At 39.5% G+C, this 12,412-nt stretch overlaps 1 long non-coding RNA gene across 1 annotated transcript; it reads left to right on the top strand.

Annotated features, from left to right (window-relative positions):
• Positions 1 to 7,236: 7,236 nt before the first annotated feature.
• On the top strand, positions 7,237 to 10,566 carry LOC110008171 (uncharacterized). The gene is made up of 3 exons (XR_016045033.1): positions 7,237 to 7,611; positions 9,838 to 10,087; positions 10,180 to 10,566. It is a non-coding gene; the product is annotated as an uncharacterized LOC110008171 (long non-coding RNA).
• Positions 10,567 to 12,412: the final 1,846 nt, after the last annotated feature.

Here is a 12,412-nt window from a genome sequence, read left to right as displayed (position 1 = left end):
GTGGTACTCTAACGTCAAAAGCAAACCTAGTATAGCAGCAAATAGCACCAACCAAAAGCAAACAAATGAACCCAGACTAAATGAGAACAATGCCCTTCAACATGACACTCAATTGTCAGACGAGCCAGATTCTGACTAACGAGGTTCGTACAAAATCCTCAGCTTCAAAATCACAAATAGTCCACACGAGAGTGAGGACTTTGACAAGATCCCTCAAAAAAGTCTCTTCTCCCCCTAAAATCTTCATGGACGGACCCACGAACAATGCGTCCCTACATCTGAGCATCCTAGTTATACCATTACGTGAATCTCCTCGGCGTTCACGTGGCCTTATGGCTAGAAAGAAAAAAGTAAAAGCCAAAGGAAATTTTCCAAATTATTGTCCTTATCGCTTCTCATGAAGCACAACATTCAGTGAGGCAAGCTGTTTGAACGTATTTTTCAGCACCTTGGTCCCTGATAGGAAGCAGGTCAATAAAGCGTACAAAACGGTGGAAATTCTCGACAGTTTCAGAATGGCCCCAGAATTGGTCAAGATCTTCATAAGAACATTAAAATACCACCATCCAAATTTCATCATGATCAGACGTATTTAAGGTAGTGAACACAAACAAACAATTTCAGTGAAGTCAGTCTCTAGCACCCTAAAATAGACCCTGTAACTAGCGCCATACTTTTGGTGCATCAAACAGCTATGGGACTATTGCCATTAGATCTGGCACTGTCAAAAACTCCTACGGCTCAAGTTTCGGCTTAAACGGGCACTCCAAGATAAAGTTATGGGGAAAATACCAAAAATGAATAGGCCGCACACTATTCCCGTGTGGCCTCACTCCATCAAACACCATTAAAGGTGGTTGTTTTTACAGTCACAAGAAGTCACTTTTGAGGCCTATATCTCACTCATTCTAAGTCAGATCGCTCCCAAATTTGGTGAGTGTGTTCGTCTCATCAAGATGAGCAATTTGATATGTGGTACGCCTCGTGACGACACCCGGGCAGAGAGAAAAACTAAATGAAAGTCGCAGATCTGTGAAGAAAATTGTAGAAAATTCAGCAGCAGCATGCCTCGTTCGCGCAGCTAGATCACGACACTCGCATAGCTGATCGGTACAAAGCCAATTATATTATGTCATGAGGTGCAAGCTATCTTTGGTCTGAACCTCACATACGATGAATGATTGCATTTCACACACGAAGACATCAAGCTGCTCTAAATTTCGGCCGTCGGATTTCAAGATTTCGGTCAAAAACTCAAGACGACAAAATCTTCATTCGTACATGAAATCAAGCTATGTTTGATGCAACGTGATCGCGATGGTATGCTCAATGTGATTCAATGAAGAAATCACGAAGAAACATCAAGGAACGAGCGCACAATCGATCCAAAATTTTTAAGACTCATCCAAAATTCAAGTCTCATAATCATGGCTCAAAAACATGATTCATGGATCGAAGTTTTTATCAAAATGATAGCCATGTCGAGCCCTACTAGAAAACAAAAATCTTTCAATCAAATGGGCATCAAACAACCCTGGGTTAGCCACGGAAGATCACGCAAGTTCTCGGGCAGCAGTAAGGACTGTTCTGGAATTCCATACATTGTTAGGCAGGGGCAAATAAGTCCTTTTGCATCCATTTTTAGAATTTCTATAAATTCAATTAAATTGTAATTATCTTAAATTTTAGATAGTTTTTTGGTGTACACCCACGTTTTAGCCCAACTCTATATAAACATGCAAAGCTAAATTGTAAAGGACCTTCGGCTCATTTTTTCATTGATTCAATAAAATTTCCATTCTTGTTGAAGTTCTTGGGTACGTCTCGGTGAGAGACAGTGAGGAGAGAGAAGAAAAGGGCCGGTACCCTTCAGGCAGGTAATTTTGTCTCTCTTCCCTTCTATCTCTCTATCTCTTTCTCTCTCCTCCCCTCTCTCTCCTCCCCTCTTTCTCTTTCCTCCCCTGTTTCTCGTTCCTATCTCTATCTCTCTTCTTCTCGTATCTATCTCCTTCTCTTCTTAAGTCAATCTACGTCGATTGAATTTCTCTCTCTCCTTCTATTTTGAAGCCAATCGGTGAAACCTAGCGTCGGTTGGATTTCTCTCTCTCCTTCTCTTCTGAAGCCAGTCAGTGAAGTCTAGCGTCGGTTGGATTTCTCTCTCGCCTTCTCTTTTGAAGCCAGTCGGTGAAGCCTAACGCAGGATGGATTTTTCTCTCTCCTTTTCTGTCACAGTCGGTAAAGCCTAGCGCCAGCTCGATCTCTCTCTTGCTATTCTTCCATCACAACCGGCGTAAGCCTAGCGCGGCTGAGTCTCTCCTTCTCTCTTCTTCTGACATAATCGGTGAAGCCTAGCATCGACTGCATTTTCTCTCTCTTCTTTTGACAATCAGTGAACCTAACACTACTGTATTTTCTCTCTCTTCTTCTGACAGTCGATAAAGCCTAGTGTCGACTGTATTTTCTCTCTCTTCTTTTGACACAATCGGTGAAGGCTAGCATCGACTATATTTTCTCTCGCTTCTCCTCACAGTCGACGAAGCTTAACACTGATTGTGTCTTCTCTCTTCTCTTATCTGTATAACACAATCGGTGAAGCCTAGTGCCGACTGTGTTTTTTCTCTCTTCGTTCTAATACAACCGGCAATGCCTAGCGCCGACTACGTCTTCCTTCCCTCTCTCTCTTTTATTCTCCCGCATTTCATATTCTTCTCTTCCTTTCTTCTCCCTCTCTCCTTATGTTCCCTTCTTCTCTTACTTCACTTCTTATTCTTTCTTCATAATCCTCATTCTGTTACACTTTCATTAGACTAAGATGGATCGAGGTTAGCCTCTCATGGTAGTCTTGTCTTCTAACTCTAATGTTATTGTGAGGATTACTTCGCCCGCTTTATTGCCACGACAGACTAACCATCGTGCCTAGCTAATTGGTATTGGTAATGATGTCTAGTAGTAACCCTGTGAGTCGGTCTTAGTTATCGAGCCCATTTTACTACCACGTCAAGCTAATTATTCATCAGCTTAGTCATCGCTCTGATCCTCTCGCTCAGTAGAATTCTTCTCTCCCCCATCTTTGTTCTCTTATATTTTTTCTTTTTGAATGCGCATGCTTGTGTACATTCATCAAATAGGAAAAGGGTGAGGTCGACCCACTTGTCTTATAACCTTTGCTATATGTGCGTGATTATAGAAAACAAGAAGAATACAAGCCAAGGGAGGCGATTCCGAACCTATTTTATTACTGGGGCATTTTCTTCATGATCTAAGAGGGTGCCCACATGAGCCAGCCCGAGTAAGTTCCGAACCCATCTTAAATTCGTCTCTCACCGGTTGGTAACACTTGCCGCCATTCGCGAAGGAGGTTCCCGAGAGAGCGATCTCAAAAACGACCCTGGTCTTCCCTCAAAACTCGAGACGTGTGCCACCCAGTCTCCAAAAGGATCAAGAGGGCGAGATTGAGGCACCTAACCAAAGACATAGGCAACGATGTGCTTCCCTCATCCATGACAGATGAATGAGAAGAGTGAGAGAAAACAATGCGACGATGAGCATTCGCTATCCATGATAGAGACTTAAATAAGGAGATTTTGACAGAGGCTCGGCCGGCCACTTAGGTTAAGGCCCAACTCACTGTTGACATTCCTAAAGCAAAAAGACATCATGCCATGCGATAGATTCCATCATGCATGAACGGAAAGGGAGAAGAAAGAGAGAGAGAGAGAGAGAGAGAGAGAGAGAGAGAGAGAGAGAGAGAGAGAGAGTGAGAGAGAGAAAAGGAATGAGAGGAAAATGAAAGGAAAGATAAAGAGAGAGAAGGAATGCGGATGAAGAAGATCAGAGAAGAAAACGAAAGAGAGATAAAGGCGAGAAGAGAGAGAAAAGAGGAGAGAGAAAGAGATGAGAGAGAAAAGAGGAGAAAGAAAGAGAGACTGAGATGAGAGAGAAAAGAGAAGAGAGAAAGAGAGATTGAGATGAGAGAAAAAAAGAGAAATAGAGATAGAGATGAGAGAGAAAAAAGGAGGAGAGAGAAAATTACCTTACTAAAGGGTATCGACCCTTTTTTTCTCTCTCCTCTTTTTCTCTCCACAATGCACCCATGAACTCAAGGCAAAAATTGAAGTTTTATTGGTCAATGTGTAGAATGAACAGGGTGTCATTTACAATTAGGTTTTACATGTTTATAAAGAATTAGGCCTATTTTATGGGTGTACACCAAAAAACTACGATGATAATTACAATTTAATTGAATTAAAAAAAAATTTTAAAATGGATGCAAAATGATTGTTTTGCCCTGCCCAACAATAGATGGAATTTCAAAACAGTCCTTGTTGCTGCCCTAGAACTTGCGTGATCTTCCATGAGTGATCTGGGGTTGCTCCTGTTTGATTGAAAGAGAACTGTTTTCTTGTAGGGCTCAGCATGACGATCGATTTGATACCAACTTCGAGCCATGAATCATGTTTTTAAGCATGATCATGCGGCTTGAAATTTGGATGAATCTTGAAAATTTTGAATCGATAATGTGTTCGTTCCTTGATGTTTCTCCGTGATTTCTTCGCTGGATCACACTGAGCATGTCGTCATGATCTCATGGCAACAAACGCAGCTCGAATTCGTGCCCGGATGAAGATTTTGTAACTTTGGAATTTTGGCCGAAATCTAGAATTCCAGCATCAGAATTTATAGTCACTTTATTGGCTTCGTGTGAGAAATTCGACCGTTCATCATATATAGGGTTCGGACCAGAGATAGCTCTAGACCTTATGCACACGATGGAACTGATCTCGTGTCAATTCGAAGGGTGACCGCCATGATTCAGTCCCTCGAGTGAGGCATGTTGCTGCTGATTTTCTGTAACTTCTTTTACGAATCAGCAACTTCTCTCTAGCTTTTCTCCCTGCTTGGACGTCATCATGGGACGTGTCACATATAGAAGCGTTTGTCTTGACGAGACGAACACGCTCACAAATTTTGAGCGCGATCTGACTCGGGACGAATGAGATATGGCCCCCAACATTCACTACTCGAGACTGTAAAAACAACCACCTGTAGTGGTGATTTGGTGCATAGAGGCCACATGGAAATAGTGTGCAGCCTATCCCTTTTCAATATATTACCCATAACTTTGTCTTGGAATACCCGATTAAGCCGAAACTTGACCCATGGGATTTTCGACCTTGCCGGATCAAATGTCGGTGGTCCCACAACAATTTGAAGCACCGAAAATATAGTTCTAGTTACGGGTCTATTTTAGGGTGCTAGAGATCTTTCTGAAATTGTTTCTTTGTCTGCACTGCTTTAGATATGTTTAATTTGACGAAACTTGGCAGGTGGCCTTTTGAAGTGCTTAGAAAGATTTCTACCCATTCTGGGACAATTCTGAGACTATCGAGAATTCCATTGTATGTCAAGGCTTCATTGACAGGCTTCCTCTTTATTCTGCATCAGGGACCAAGGTGCTGAAAAATGTGTTCAAACACACTCATTCGATTAAAAAAGAGAGACGAGATAAAATTTCTTCATAAATCTGGAAGGAAATTTATAATTGCAAAAATGTGGTGCTTTTTTTTTTCTTGTTTACTAAGTGGCACAAGGATCAGCCCCTATGCCTTCTCTTTCCAAATCTCTTTGCAAGAGTAAGCTCTCCGACAACAAAAATTTCAGACTTATTCTCTCGCTCACTTTCGGGTACTTTCGTATGGAATGTTGAATGTAGCTATAACAGAATGCCGGACCAAAGTCATTTTACAATTTTAAAATTTATTATCTATCCTTCAAGATGTTTATATCTCGTCTATAAGTGAAGACAAGATTATATGGGAAAGTAAAAGTGACGGGTCTTTTCTGTTAAGTTTGCCTATCGATTAACTTTTCTATGATCTGCCTATCGATTACTTTTCTATATGGTCCAAGATTATCTTTTTGTAATACGGAAATGACATATCCCTATGAAGATTAAGGGCTTTTGTTTAGATTGCCTTACCATATAAATGTCTTACTATAGACAATCTTCGAAGGAGGGGAAAATCTTTCCTAATATGTTTCTCAAGAATGATGAAGAAAATTGTTGCCACATTTTTTTGTATTGCTCCTTTGTAGATGATATTTAGAAGTGAGCTTCGGCCTTTTGGGTATCACTCTTATCATATCAGTAGATATTATTTCAGTTATTAATCATCTCAGCTTCCCATCTTTGCCCAAAACAGTAATTATTATTTGAAATATCTTCAAAAGTGCTATTTTATGGTAGATCTGGCTAGAATGGAACATACGTACTTTTGAAGGGAGGTCTTTGGATCTTGCAAGCGATAAAATTTTGCCGACCTTATGCTACTGGTAATCTATTACCGTTGATGGGAGAGAAATTTCAAGGACATATATCTTTGTTAATTTAAAGGTCCTCACATTCTCTTATATTCCAAAATACCGCCTCTTATATTCCAAAATACCGCCCGTCTTTCACTTGAACCCCTCCTCTTGAAGGTGTTTATAAATTAAAATTTGATGGAAGTTATTCGAGAAATCTTGGACAAGCTGGAGTAGGTGGTCGAGATCATGAGGGTACCACTATCTTATATTATATTTGGTCATGTGGTTCTACCATCATGTGGTTCTACCACAGCAAACCAATCTGAGATGGTTTCTCTTCTTCAAACCTGCAAATCATTGTTAACAAAGATGTTCAAGGCATTATTCTGATCGAAGGAGACTCTCTAAATGAAATGTTATCAAATGGTGTAATCAACAACAAAGAATCCCTCGGTCCTTTCATGTTTGGCTATAGGTTTCCTTTTTCCACATTTATCGATAGACAAATAATGCTGCTGAGCACCTAACTAAGCTCGACATTTCTCATTTATCCTTTTCTATTTCTGTTTTTAGCATGGTAATTTCATGTTCTTGTACCAATTTATCAATTTATCAAATTGAACATTCTAGAAAAAATATAATTTGATCCAAATTTTTTAAAGATATATAATATTTAACATGAAAATAATAAATACAAATTATTTTTTTAAAACTAAAAAATAATTACATCAAAAAAAATATTTGTACGGTTAGTTACAATTATTTTTAGATGGACCATTTAATTACATACAAATTTAAAATAAATGCTTTATACCCGACGACCGGATATGCCGCCCGGCCCTCATTCGTTCTTTTCGAAATACGTCCCGTGTCCCAAGTCCATAAGCGTTCACTAGTACTTTTCTCTCCTTCTCTCAAACCCTAGCCCCCGCCCTATCCACTTCTCTCTCTCTTCCCCTCCCCTGGCTCTCTTTTTTAAACTTTGGCAACCAAAATGGAAATTGTGAGATGGGTTCTTGCCCTTTTTCCTTTTTTTTTTTTGTTTGCATGGTTTGAATGCCCACTATTCTTTCATCTGCCATTACGGCTATATAATGCCCTGATACCCACAGTTTCTCCATTCCATGAGAGCATGGATTTCAAGTGCCTTCCGTATCAATCTCTCTCTCTAAAATACAAAAGTATCTATTTCAAATAGATGACAACACAAAAGAGCACTTGTTTGTGTATTATCTTGCTCTCATTGAGGCGACGAGCAGAGGAGAAGACCAATATAGAGAAGAGCGAGTAAAGACGGTTTTGCAGGTATTTGCAATGTACAATGTCATGCCCATGCCTCGTAGCTTGCAGATTTTTACTGAGATCATGCGTATTTTTGTTTGAGGCCTTTTGTTAGATCGTTTTGTGTAAGTTATTGTCTGGTTCATCGAACGCAGGGACATTTCTTTCCTAATGAATTGGAATAAAAACGGAAAATTAAGTTGGATTTTGTGAAGAAAATGGCTATGATTTTTTAGAGAGAGAGAGTCTCTGTGCTTTGCTATTGTCTCTCTTGTTCTTCTTTGTACTTGCTCAGGCGTTCATGGACTTGGTGCACATGAAAGGGGAGTGGTATGCACGGAAAGGGCGTTAAGGAAGTGCTCAATAGAAATCTTGTGCCGCATGAAATGTAACCAAATGAATTGTTTTGGGGTTTTACGCGATGATTTCCCTAAATTTTTCATGCTCTCTCTGAACCTCTTTCTCTCTTCAAAGACCCTCATAAACCCTAGTCTTTTCCCTCTCCTCAACACCTCTGGTCCCAAACACTTCACTGTCTTTGTATACCCTAAATCATCTCCATTTCTGACTCTCTCTCTGTCCTTTCTGAATTGTCTTTGGTTTCAATCTCTCTAGTTTATGCCCTCTATTCTATACATTCTTCATCGTCTCAATCTTTGATTCTAAGCGATTTTGTTGTTTTTCTGGGGAGTTCTTTCTGCTTCTCCCTCTGTTGCGATTGGACTTTGCAACCAATAATGGCAGAAGGGAAGTTTGATCTTTCAGATGATCTCATTCTTATGAGATCTACGAGATCTCCATATTAGCTCTGGCCCTTGAAAGGTTGGTAAATTAGGATTAGGGTTTCAGAGTTTGAATCACTCTCACTGGCTGTGATTCTGGTTCTTGAGTAATTGTATTGGGGTTTAGGGCTTTTAGGATTGTCTCTCTCTAGATTTTCAAAGAAAGATATGCCATTTCTCATTCTCTTTTCTTTCATTTCAAGTAGCTATTGTGGTTCCTTTTTGTTTCTTGTTCTTCACATCCTCTTTAAGTTGTGCCTTTGAATACCTGATCTCTTTTCTGATTTTAGCAATCTGTAGATTCGATGCATTTATTTTAAAGTTTTGATAAATAGCTTTGATTCTTGAGAGTTAAATGTTTAATGATGTGCATTTGGAGAGATTCAATTGTTAGAAATTCATTTTGAATGTTAATTACTTGGTAAATGCTTGTAATTTTTTCTTGGCTCTTTATCATATTTTAGGTTTGCATGAACTCCATAATATTATATACTTGTCATTCTTTACGAATTCTATTTATTGCAACTGTTTCTTTGTAGGATATCTAATTTATGGCTCACGTCCTGAATTGCACACTCCTGTTTATTTTTCAATGTTTTCAGTCCTACTGGTGTCGGTATCTATTATTTGCAAGTTTGACAATCATGAGATTTGATAATGGAACTTTGACAATCATGAGGAAAATAACAATAAACTGTGGCGTGATTTGGCTTTTGTTTTGAGTGTTTTAGGCAATTCACCGAATTAGCAGTTAAAGATTTTAGTACCATGTTCTTATTGGCATAAAATCTTAGTATGGATTTAGTTTTGGAGCAGGAACCTTTCTCTATTCCTTTTGTATTTCTAAGCGGTTCTTCTACTCACTTTTCTCCCCCCCCCCCCCTTTGTTTTGGTAGATACTGTTGGATAAAGAGTTTGGGTTGTTAATTTCCCTCATTGTTTATTTGGAGGTCATGATGCGGAAAAAACAATGTCGGGGTTTTTTGATGAAATAAAAGGTTCACTGTATTTTGATAAAATTTCATTTGTTGCATTTTGATTTATTCAAGTTTTTGCATATTGAACATTGTCCAAGTGTCCTGTGTTCAGTGAGTTTGTTTGTTGGGGACACCTGGCCATCTTTGCAATGCAAATTGATAAAATATCTGAATGCTCTTACTGTATTGCTATAACATGTATATCTAATGCATCGGTGTTCTTATTTGTTGTTTGTGTTTCCTTTATGCCATGGAAATAAAACATTGCACTTATAAATTTCAAGTTCATGAACTATGACTCTGAATTATCTCTATTAGCCTGCTAGAATCCAGGCAGCTGTGATGTTTATACTTCTCCTGAATAATCTCTCTTAGCTTGCAAGAGTCAGGGCCATAGTGATATTTTAAACATTTAATTATTTACCCTGCAGAATGTGCTATTCATTATATCCTGTTAAATTTTTTTTTCTTTTTTTGCATATTTGAAGCAGGGGTTTTAGGAACCAGATTGTAGTATGAATATAGGAGTATGTCACCAGGAAACATGGCTTATATATGCAATCAGCTGTTTCTTTTTTGAGCTGTATATGGTATGCCCACTTTATTTTTACCATGACGGACAAATTTTTTGAGTGCATTGATTGGTTTCACTTTTTGATTTCTTGCCTCTATACAAGGGAAACAATCCTTTTGATTTATGATGCTCATAGTTACAGAGCATGCTGCTGCACACATGGTGAGGTATGTCTGTTTGTAGAAGCAACTTTTTATCATTGCATTTTATACTTCATTTTAGTTGTAACATCCTTAGTTATATTCTACCATATTTGAAGGTATGAATCCTTGTTGAGAATCGATGTCGATGTCTATTTTCGACTCATAATGTTATCTGCAGCCGATCGCTGAACCTGCAGACTGGTTGGTCTAGTTCCAATTGCTTATCTGATGTAGCCAAAATCTTGAAGTAGAGAGGTAAAAAGGAACACAAGAAAAATTTCTGAAATAAAGAATCTTAAATCCGAACATTGCAAAATAAGTAAAGTTGAGAAATATGTTATTATGGAGATATACTTTTGTCTTTTTCTCGAGATCCATAATTTTCGTTTTTATTTCTAGAATTTCCAATCTTACTTTTTGGCAGTTTGTGAGCAGACATTAGCCTCTAAAACAATTCATAAGGAATGCCAGGAAATTATAATGCAAAACTGACTTTGAATTCTTGCCTCAATCTGATACATGGATGGTTTTTTCTCCATACTTCTTGTCATCATTAAATTAAGTTTCAGTTATTTTTTATTAAGATTCAATCAAGTGTAGTTAATGTCTTAAAGTAATTTTGTATTGCACAGTGCATAGTGTGCATGATGAAGGCACACTACATTTACCCAAAATGAAGGCAAACCACATCGCCTAGTGTACGCGTGTAGCGTTGTTCACAATGTGCAATGCGTAGTCCATGTTGTGCAGGCGTGCAATGCGTGGTGCAAAGTGCATTACCTGTAGTGCGTGGTGCAAAGTGCATTACCTGCAGTGCATGGTGCACATGCATAACATGCCATGGATAGTGTCGTGCGTGCGTATGTTATGTATGATAGCTAGAGCACAACACAGTCCAAAGTCAGGGGCTGCATACTGCTTGTTGTGCTAGTGCAATGCAATGGCCAAGGTGGATGGCCCATGCATACGTAGTGCACATGCACGCAATGCGGGTGTGCCGTGCATGTGTGAGGTGCACATTTCTTGCTACACTATGCATGTGTGTGGTGTGCCATGCACGATGCTCTATTTATGTGTGTGGTGTGCCATGCACGATGCTCTATTTATGTGTGTGGTGTGCCATGCACGATGCTCTATTTATGTGCGTGGTGTGCCATGCACGATGCTCTATTTATGTGTGTGGTGTGTAGTGTATATTGTATTTTGCATGTGTTCACAATGCATGCTTGGGATACGCTTGAACAGTGGGTTAAATGTGTGCAATGAGCCTTGATCTGCACAGTGCACTACACTTATGTAGTGAAATGTGCTTGGTACCCACGTGAAGTGCGCATTGCATGTGTAGTGCGAGGTGTAGTGTTTAGTGTGTGGTGCTAATTGCACAGTGTGCAATGCATTATTGGCAAATGTGGGGCACATTATGTGTGCGTTGTTAGTGGTGGTGGGTGCAGTGCATGACATGCTGTTAGTGGCTATTAGTATAATGCATGGTGTTTTTTTTTTTTAGGATAGTTTAGCGAGGATGGGGTCCCCTGCCTATGGTATGAATGGAACTCAAGACGTCATGTTGTGGCGCCCTGCCGCCCTGATTAATTTGCCTTGGGCGTTTTTTAAGTACAGTGCATGGTTGCATTGTTTCAATCCATAGCGCTTGGTGGTTTGTGTTGTGAGTAATTCTGGGTGCACATTGTGCGGTGCATGTCGTGCATTGTGGGTGGTGCACATTGTGTAGTTATTTATGTGGCACACTTTATGCAGATCGTAGTTCACAGTGTCCATTGTGTATGACACAGTGCATATTGTCTCTCAAGTTTCAGCTTTGTGGTTGACGAATCAGTTTGGTTGAGGGGGATGTCAGGGGTTCGAATCCTTGAAATGTGTCCTAGAAAAGAACATTTTACCCAAATAAAAGGTCTTTCAAAAAAAAAAAAAAACCAAAGAACAAAGTTGACCTACCTTATTTTTATAAGAATAGGCTCAAGCTAGGTGTTGAGGGTAGCGGGGTGCCACAACATGATGTCTTGAGTTCCATCCCTACTAGAGGTAGGGGATTCCTTTTCTCTGTTAAACTACCCAAAAAGAAAAGTGTTTGCACTAATTATGCAAAAAGCAAGTGTGATGCACGGTGCATAATGGAGGGACGTCAAATGGGGTATAGTACAAGGTGTGTGGTGTGCGGGCTCACAATACATTGTTTGTAGTGTGCTGTGCACATTGCACAGGCACACAATGTGCAATGTCATAGTTTGCCATGTGTGGTGTACATGCGCAATGCGCTTTGTATGATGTGGTGTTCAAGTATGTTGTCTATGATAGCAAGAAAAAAAAGGAGTCTGAAGTGTAGGGTAC

The sequence above is a fragment of the Amborella trichopoda genome, chromosome 11, assembly GCF_054954075.1.
Source record: "Amborella trichopoda isolate Santa Cruz 75 chromosome 11, AtrichopodaSantaCruz75HAP2 v2.0, whole genome shotgun sequence".
NCBI lineage: Eukaryota > Viridiplantae > Streptophyta > Magnoliopsida > Amborellales > Amborellaceae > Amborella > Amborella trichopoda.
Note: the sequence above shows the minus strand (reverse complement) of the source record. Positions and strands in the feature narration are given on the sequence as shown.